Here is a 9,981-nt window from a genome sequence, read left to right on the forward strand (position 1 = left end):
TCAAAAAAAAAAAAAAAAAGGCAAAAATAATGCTGTTAAACAGAAAAAAAAGTTTTAAGTAAGAACCTTAACTGTTCCTCTTAAAGATGTGGGAAGAGATGTCCCTTTCTCAGTTTGCCTTAGAAAACCTGTTGTTGAATATTCTTACTTCTTTGTATATACATCCTCTTTAAAAGTAGTTAGGTCGCTGTCAGCTAGTGTTTTGTCAGCTTTACATTCCAGGAATGTCTTTAAAGACTTGGGAGATACCAAGATATCACTCTGAAATAGGAACATCTAGAGCCGGAGCAGCACCCAGAAATGGATAAAGAAAATGTGAGATAGAGGAGATACCACTCGGCCAGAAAAAAGAATGGAATCTTGTCACTTGCAACTCTGAGGACGCACCTTGATGATACTGTGCTAACTGAAATAAGTCAGGCAGAGAAGGACAAATAGCCTATGATCTCACTTTATGTGGAATTTAAAAAAAAAAAAAAAAAAGCTCATAGATGCAAAGAGCAGACTGATAGCTGGGAGTGAGACTGAAATGGATGAAGGGGGTCAGAAGACACAAATTTCCAGCTATGAAATAAATATGCCATGCAGATGTCATGTACACCACGGTACTATACTTAATATTATAGTGCATCTTTGAAAGTTACTAAGACAGTAAATCTTAAGAGTCATCACAAGTTAAAAAGACTGTTGTAACTATGTCTGATTCCAGATATGAACTAGACACATGATGATCATTTTGCTATCTATACAAATATCAAGTCATTATGTTAAACATCTGAAGTCAATATAATATGTCAATTATACTGCCATAAAAAAGCAAGCAGAGATAACACCCACTTTCCACGGGAGACTAAGAATACAACTTCAGTGGGCAAATCACTCCCAACTTGACAAAATTACCTTCTGTTATAAAGATCTGAGAAGTTTGTTTTTCCTCTGGATAAAGCTAATTGGTTAACACAGATGGTCAACCCAATTACCAAATAAAATTAAGATGAATTATGTGTGCAAATGGTATTGTCAAGGCCTCGTACTTGAGAACTGGTTATCTTGAAAACTCATCCAATGGGTTGTATCTGCTTGGCTACATAAAGGTGAGCGATTTCTTTCTGTCTTTAGAGTCTCTCTCCTAATTGCCTGTAATGCACATCACATTCTGGTTTAATACTGTTTTATTCCTTTATTGCCTTTGTGGAGAGGATTTCTGGGTTGGGAGAAGATTTTGGTTTTAATTCTATTTCCCCATAAATACTTATGCCCCAAATATTGAGACTAGGAAGCTAAGGAAAGTCGTTGTATTTTGGTTTTGAATGTGTTCTCAAAAATGATCTCAGATTGGATGATGCCTAATTGCTGAACTACTACATTTTAATAGAATCAGAAATGATAACAGTTAATGTTTGGTTATGTATTTTGTAGTGACTGCTAACTGCACAAACTAAGCATATGTGAATAAACCTCTTAAAAATTAACTTTCCGTGAATACTAAATATTATGATATATAGCATGTCGATATGAATGAAATCCGTGAAATGTTTGTGCATTAAATGGTTAGGTAAAGCCAAAATACAACTTTGGAGATTGCTTTGCCATGGCGTATCTTTTCCAAGACCGTGAGGATTTCTCTACCTTTATGCAAAGAGAAGCTAAATCTGCAAAGATTTGTTTGGTGAATTACTTATTGCAGAATAGTTTCTTTCTTTCTTCCCCCCCCCCCCCCCCAGAATAGTTTCAAATAAAAGGCTACTGGTAGGGACACCTGGGTGGCTCAGTGGTTTAGAGCCTGCCTTCAGCCCAGGGCGCGTGATCCTGGAGACCTGGGATCAAGTCCTGAGTCGGGCTCCCTGCATGGAGCCTGCATCTCCCTCTGCCTGTGTCTCTGAATCTCTCATTAATAAATTTTTTTTTTAAGTCTACTGGTGAATTAGGACGTTTGATATGTATCATGTGTATGTGTGTGATAAGGAACTCAAATCTCTGAAAATAGTAAGAATCCTTCTAGTTCAACCATCTTCTCCCATCTTACCTGTTCACTCAAAAAATTTAAAAACTGCTTGCCATATGCCAAGCATTGTGCTAAGAACTGCAATTTTGAATGAATGTACTTGGGAGTAAATGAATTTGGAAAAACCTATGCTGCATTTCTGAAGCTGAATAAAGCAATTACGGCAAATCCAGTTTAAATTTTCCATCTGTTTTAATTATCACTTTGTATTGCAACAAATTTAATAAACACCTGATTTCAAAAATACTGTGCAACTTTTCTTACCTCTTGTAAATGTAAGGAAAGTATAGAAGAATAAAAGAAAATAATTTCCTGTGTGCATGTTCCACAGGCTCTGTAAAATACTAGCCACCCACACGGGGCCTAGAGGGATATGTATCTTAGTTGAAGTTGTTAACATAGGATTTAAGAGGCTCTTCTATCGTTGAAATTTAGATCTATACCAGGTACTACTATGACTTAAAAGGCCCTAGTTCTGCCTCGCTATAGATTAAAATAAAAAACCTCTTTACTATATATTCCATTTTAACAAATACCAATTTTTCTCTGTTCTAATAACATTATTTACCTGGACAAATGAATACAATAACATGGATGTCAAAATTTCAGCAATTCTTAATTAAAAATTATTTTAGGGATGCCTGGGTGGCTCAGTCAGTTAAGCAACTGGCTCTTGACTTCAGCTCAGGTCATAATCTCAGGGTCCTGGGATGGAGCTCTGTGTGAGGCTCTACACTCAGTGGGGAGTCAGCTTGATAGTCTCTCTCTCCCTCTGCCCCTCCCTCCCCACTCTAAATAAATAAACTCTTAAATTTTTTTAAAACTCTCAATTTTTTTTAAAGATTTTATTTATTTATTCATGAGACACACAGAGAGAGGCAGAGACACAGGCAGAGGGAGAAGCTCCCCTGCAGGGAGCCCGATGTGGGATTGATCCCTGGACCCAGGATCACACCCTGAGCCGAAGGCCGATGCTCAACCGGCTGAGCCACCTGGGCGTCCCTAAAAAATTATTTTTTAAAAGTTCTTCCCTTACCCTATCTCCCCACTACTTACCCCCTCCTCTCCATTTTCCTGTGTAATAGTTTCCCATTATTGGCTTCAAGAGAAATCTTGGCTGTGTGCCCTGTCAGTTCAATACTCACCTGTCAGTTCACCCCTTACTCTTTCCTTGATCTATAGTTCTCTTTTCCTCCTTTCTGCCCTCCTTTGCTTTATGACTCTGCCCTCTCTTAACCACAATTCATACTTAAGCACCAGCCCAAACCTCTTAAGATGGGAGATCGTGATGAGGCATGCAACATGGAAATCATAACTGTCTTTATGTGCTGCAGTGTGTTTTTAGTGCATATATAAACTTCTTTGATTTTGAAAACTGTTCTCTTGAATAATACTGTCACTAGAGATCATATTTATGTGAGATTTCCTTTTGGATTTTTTTTTTTTTTTGGCTTTCCAAATTTCCAAATTGCTTTATGGCTTCCTTTATTTTACAAATGTAAGAAAAATAAGGGAGGAAAGAAGGTGAAGGAGAACTGGAGGAAAATTTCTATCTTCAAACTAGGTATTGAATCTATTGATGCCATCTCACAACCATCCCTCCCTAGCAAAAGGCTGGCTGGCCTCCTAGCACTCTAATATTGCTTCCCCTGCTTCCCTGACCTGCTCACCATTGAGAAATATGACCGTCAACATTTCCAATCAAGCCATGCCCTCCCCAAAGTGCCTCTGGGTCCCTCAAGGCTTGACCCTTTTTATGTCTCAGAATTTACCTGTCCTTTCCCTCATTCCCTGATTCCTAGTTCACTGGAACTTCAAAGATAACTGTCAAATGTGTGCCAGTGAGGGAGTTCTGGAGTAATGATGGATTAATACACTAGCTTCATCAGAATCACCTGAGAACCTTTTCAAAAATATATACTCCTAGATTAACCCTCCAGAGATTCCAACTTGAAAAGTCTGGGAAGAGCTCAGAAAATCTGTTTGGACTGAGAACAATGAATCTAGTCAACATGGTGCATTGCATATAGGCGCTTAACTCTGCTCCTTCCCCAGAATCCTTGGCACAGCATAAATACAGATCCAGATCACCAGGAATGCAAGGCCCAGAGATCTCTGAAGGCATGAAGTGATAAGAAGGGCTGAAAACAACAGAATTGGTTGATAATCTATATCAGGAGTAAGCCTTCATATCACTTCCCAACTAAGCCACTGGGTAAGATACTGCCCTAACCTGATCCAAAGGCAATGAGATATACTCCGTGGTGAGGGTGAAGACTTGGAGACAGGGGCGTAGGGGTGAGGAGTCTTACTGCACATCGGGGTGAAGGGAGTAAGGGAAAGTCTGCACACTGAACTACGAAATTCCTCTCCCACTTAGCTCCTATAATGGCACTTTCTAGATTTGTATCCAGCAGGGAAGATATCAGGATGGCTTTTTAATGAAACTGACTTGCCTAAGGAAAAATACTTTTATGTATCTTGGGGTGGGGGGGCGGTGGATTGATCTGCCTAATCACATCAAAACGAGGGCTGCCAATCCTCAAGTTCCAGCCAGGCAGGCAGCTCCTCTCCACTCTTACCCATGAACAGACATCTGAGGATCACCACACTTCTGAGGAAACCCCCAGTCATGGAAACTAGACAAGACAAAATTTGCAGAGGTAGGGAGAGGGAGCTGAATATAACCACAGCAGAAAACAAAAAGAAACCTGAGAACTATTAGTGATATCCTTAAACAAAGAAAAGATCCATGATGAAAACAGGATGCTATTTTTTAAAAGAGATTTTCAAAGGAAAAAAAATGATCTTTTGGAAATTACAAAATAAGAAATGTTAAAGTTCAAAAGAAGATAAACTGAAGTCTTGAAGTCTCAGAACAAGAAAAAAAAGACAATTTTTAAAAAATGAGAGAAAAGAAAACCTAGGATCAATCCAGGCATGTCCAGTGTTTTCACCATAAGCATCTTTGCTGTAGTCATCATCGCTGCAAGCATTTTCTCACCTAACAGATTAGCTGTGAGGCAATTTTGCCATAAAAGATAAAATAACTGGCTGACAGTTTGGTTTCAATTCTCCAGTGACAAAGTTCCCATTTCTATGTTATATAAATCTTAGCTAGCCCTCATAATGGTCTATACAGTAGACGTGGTGGTCTTAAAACAGTGGATGATAACTGCATTTACCAACTTGATAGAAAATAATGGTGATAAAATTTATTGGAAAGTGTGAAATAATAGAGTGTGAAGCCAGATTACACACTGTCCCAGAAAATGGTTACACATCAGTTACAACGATAACAAAACTCAGTTAGAAACGCATTACAGCATTAGCATCTTGTCCACAGTTCTCGCTGAACTTTAGAGCATCTATGAGGAACACGTGACTCTACGTGAAGAACAAACAACAGTGTAGACGGCTTTCACAATGCAATACAAAGCTCAGGTAAAAATATTGCATCTCAGGATTTGGAAGACTGATGCCTCGCTTAATGAATGAAGAAATTAATTATTAATTTTATTAATTTTTTTCACGTTTTGTTAGAACCTTTTTATTTTTCTTTATTTTATCTTTTATGATAAAACTGCTTTAGGGCCAATTAGTTATGCAGTGAAAGAGTCTGCGGCAAAGATGCTTGCAGCAAAGATGTTTATGGCAAACTACCTAGAACCCTATCCAGGAGGTGAACATCCAACCTCTTAGGGGTTCCAAAAAAAGAGGAGGTGGGGAGGGGAGGGGCAGAGTTATGGAAGAAAGACATTTTTTCCCAGAAGTGAAAGAAGTGTTTTTCCAGATTGAAATCCATCTACAGGATCCCTGGGTGGCTCAGCGGTTTAGCGCCTGCCTTTGGTCCAGGGTGTGATGCTGCAGTCTGGGGATCAAGTCCCACATCGGGCTCCCCGCAGGGAGCCTGCTTCTCCCTCTGCCTGTGTCTCTGCCTCTCTCTCTCTCTATGTCTCTCATGAATAAATAAATAAAATCTTTACAAAAAAAAAAAAAAAGAAAGAAAAGAAAACCATCTAGCGAGTGCTTTGCAAAATGAATTAAAAAGGCTCACAGAAAGACGTTTATTCCTGAAATGTCAGAAAGCAGAGATAAAGAGAATCCCCTCAAAACTTCAGACAGAATAACAGACTGCAGATGGAGGATTAGGCATGATAACAGAGAAGGGAATTGGGCTTTTCAATAATGATACTGTAAACCTGAAGAAAATAGAGAAATATCTTTAAACTCCAAAGGGAGAATGTTTACCATCTAGAATTGCCTACAAACCCAATCAATCAACCAAGTGTAAGACAAAATAAAGGTGTTCTCAGACATGCAAGACTACAAAAAGCTTTATTCCTATGGAGCCTTTTCTCGGGGAGGTACTTGAAGATATTTTCCACCAAAAAGGAGAATTTAAAAAAAGATGAAGACATGGATCAAAACTGGAGAAAGGAAAAGGGAATACCCAGGATGATGGTGAAAGAAATTTCTAGGATTACAACTGTATGATAGGCCTAACTAAAGAGGAACTAGTACAGACTGAGGTAGGAGAAGGAATGTCTCCAGAACTGGTATCTCTAAGAAAAAACAACAACAACAAAAATGGGATCAATAAATTCTCAGTATATTTGACTACATAGAGAGATGTATTAGCATTATAACAGTTTGGAGATGACAAAACAGCAGGCATATAAGAAATGAAGCAAATGGAAAATGATTGCGATTATTACCTATGGTAAAAAATATTAAGAAACTTTACATTTTAAAAATGTAATCATAGCATGCATGTGACTCAGCCTTAAAAAAAAAATTACATGTGGGCACCTGGGTGGTTCAGTCAGTTAAGCCCAGAGTCCTGGGATCGAGTCCCACAGCAGGAACCCTACTCAGCGGGGAGTCAGGTTCTCCCTCTCCCTCTACCCCTTCTTCCCTGCTCGTGCTCTCTCTCATGCTCTCTCAAATAAATAAAATCTTTTTAAAAAATCATACAATCTTCCTAATCTAAGATCTGAGTATTGTTTAGCCCCAAATTACAATATTGTAGATACTACAATATTTTAAGAATAGGGTGAGGGAGGCTATTGAGTGGAAGTAGATATAAGACAGCTAAATCTACTTCTTTTTTTTTTTTTTTTTTATGATAGTCACAGAGAGAGAGAGAGAGAGAGGCAGAGACATAGGCAGAGGGAGAAGCAGGCTCCATGCACCGGGAGCCTGACGTGGGATTCGATCCGGGGTCTCCAGGATCGCGCCCTGGGCCAAAGGCAGGCGCCAAACCGCTGCGCCACCCAGGGATCCCATAAATCTACTTCTTTTACAGTAGGAAGCCAGCAGATAATTCCTAATACTGAAGAATGAAAAAAAAGGGTGCTATGAGTATGCTTCATGGTAAGAGAGATAAACACCAGTGCTGAGAGAAGAGTCCAATGACAGAGTTGGTGATGGGAACTGAAAAGTAAAAGTGGTAAGAGCTGGGGGGATCCTTAATGTCATAAATCTTAAGATATCATTTCACTTGTATTGCTCTGATGATAAGTTTTAAAGATAAATAAATAATTAAAAAGATCTGCAGGCGAGTCTGTTGTACAGAGAGATTTGAGAACTACTGGGTTAAAGAACAAGAAGCATCTGTCCCCGTCATTGCAGATAGCATACACATTTAAAAGGCTAATACCAGACATAATTATGCCCCTTCCTTGCTTTCTAACTCTGATGGTCATTCACGCAATGAGTTTTTTTGAGCACCTGTTATGTGCCAAGCACCATGAGGGGTTCTGAGGATATAACAGGGAACTGCAGGCTCAGGGCTCCTCCCCTGGAGGAGATAAGCAGTAAACCAGAAAATGGATAAACAGACCATCTACAGATTGTGATGAATGCAAGGAAGGAAATGAATAAAATGGCGTGAGAGAATAAAGAGAATGGGAAAGAATCAAAAAGGCCAACATTCAGGTCTTAGCTTCACAGTCAGAGTCTGAACTTCAGGAATCCCCCCTCGTAACCTTTCTAAGCCTCCTTTTTGAGTCTACTAATCACAAATAATTCTGACCTCACTGGCCTTCTGAGGATTCATTAAGATGGAATAAATGAGTGAATTTTCAATGTTTAAATTCCTACTCATACATAAGATTTTCTCCTTAGAGGAGCCCTTGTCAGTTCTTAGCTGGTTTCTAGGCCTGCTTCCTTCAGGCTCTCTGGTGTACACTGTGAGCATAGTCAACCATCTAACCATCATTTTCATTTTGTTGTTCTCACATTGAGATATTCTGGCTCAGAAGTAAACCAAGTTTCTGAACTGGGCTTCAGGACCCTTTACAAATCTACAAGCAATTTAACTATCTAGGCTTTCTTCTGCCTCGCTCTTCCCTCCCCCTCATCCCCTCTAGCAATGGAATACATCCTGTCTCTGCGGGTAGTTTAATTTATTCTTAATTTACATATGGTAAAATTCACTCTTTTTGGTGTACAGTGCTGAGTTTTGACTACTGCGTAGCCACGTGACCAGCACCACCATGAACAGTTCCAAACCTGCACGCCCGACCCAGGCGCATACACGCACATGAACACACACACACACACACACACACACACACACAGGATCTCCTTAGTTACCCCCTTGTCGGCAGCCCTCCTCCCGCACAGTATTGATCATTTCTTCAGTTCTATAGTGTCTCCGTTTCAAAAATGTCATACATATGATCACATGATATGTAGCCTCTTGATTCTGACTTCCTCCATTTAACATAATGCCTTTGAGATGCATCTACTGTTATTGTGTGTATTAGCAGTTTCCTCCATTTTATTGCACTGTAGCATTTCATTATTTACCCATTTCCCAGTCGAGGGACATTTTTATTCCAGTTTTTGGCAATTAGGAATAAAGTTACTATAAACATTCGCATACAGGTTTTATTGTGTGAACACATATTTGCATTTTACTTGAGCAAATACACCTAGGAGTGAGATTGCTAGGCCCCATGGTAAGCGTATATTAAACTTGATAAGAAACTGCCAAACTTTTCCCACTGTGGCTGCACCATTTCACATTCCCACCCATAATGCAGGACAGTTCCAGTTCTCCTCATTGTCCCCTACACTTGGTATTGTGAGGTGTTTATTTCAGGTGCATGTCAGGGGAGTAATGGGTTTGTTTGTTTTCTCATTGATAAGTGTCCAGCAGCACTTAATTTACATTTCCCTCATGACTGATAGTGTCGAGCACCTTTTCATTTGCTTATTTCCAATCCACTATCTTTGATAAAGTATCTGATCAAAGCTTTTGCCCATTTTAAAAACCAGGGGATTTTTTTGAACAGGAAAAACAAGGATGAAGGATTCCTATGACCTGATTTTAAGATTTATTATAAAGCTACAGTAATCAAGAGAATGGGGTATTGGTGAAACAGACACACTGATCAATTGGACAGAATAAAGAACCCAGAAATATACTTATATAAGTAAGGTCAACTGATTATTAGCAAAGGTGCAAAGGCAATTCAATGGAAAAAGAAGGGTGTTTTCAAACAAACAGTGCTGGAACAATTGGACATTGACATGGAAATATTTTCTGTGGCTTGTCTTTGACCCATATTTCACCTTCCAAGCAAAAACTAATTTAAAATGGATCTTAGACCTAAATATAAAATTTAAAACAAAGCTTTTAAAAGAAAATTTAAAAAATCTTTATGACTCTTAGTTAAGGAAAGAGCTCTCAGATACAACACCAAAAGCATAATACATAAAAGAAAAAATTGGTAAATTAGACTTGACCAAGATTAGAAAATTTTGCCCTGTGAAAGATACTAGCAAAAGAATGAAAGACAAGTCAATGAAATATGATAGACATCCCAGAAATAAGCCAACACCTATCTGGTCAGTTAATCCTCAACAAAGTAAGCAAGAAGATACACTGCAGGAAAGATAGTCTCTTCAACAAATGGTGTGGAGAAAACCGGACAGCCACATGCAAAAGAATAAAACTGGACCAC

Source organism: Vulpes lagopus, chromosome 4 (assembly GCF_018345385.1).
Source record: "Vulpes lagopus strain Blue_001 chromosome 4, ASM1834538v1, whole genome shotgun sequence".
NCBI lineage: Eukaryota > Metazoa > Chordata > Mammalia > Carnivora > Canidae > Vulpes > Vulpes lagopus.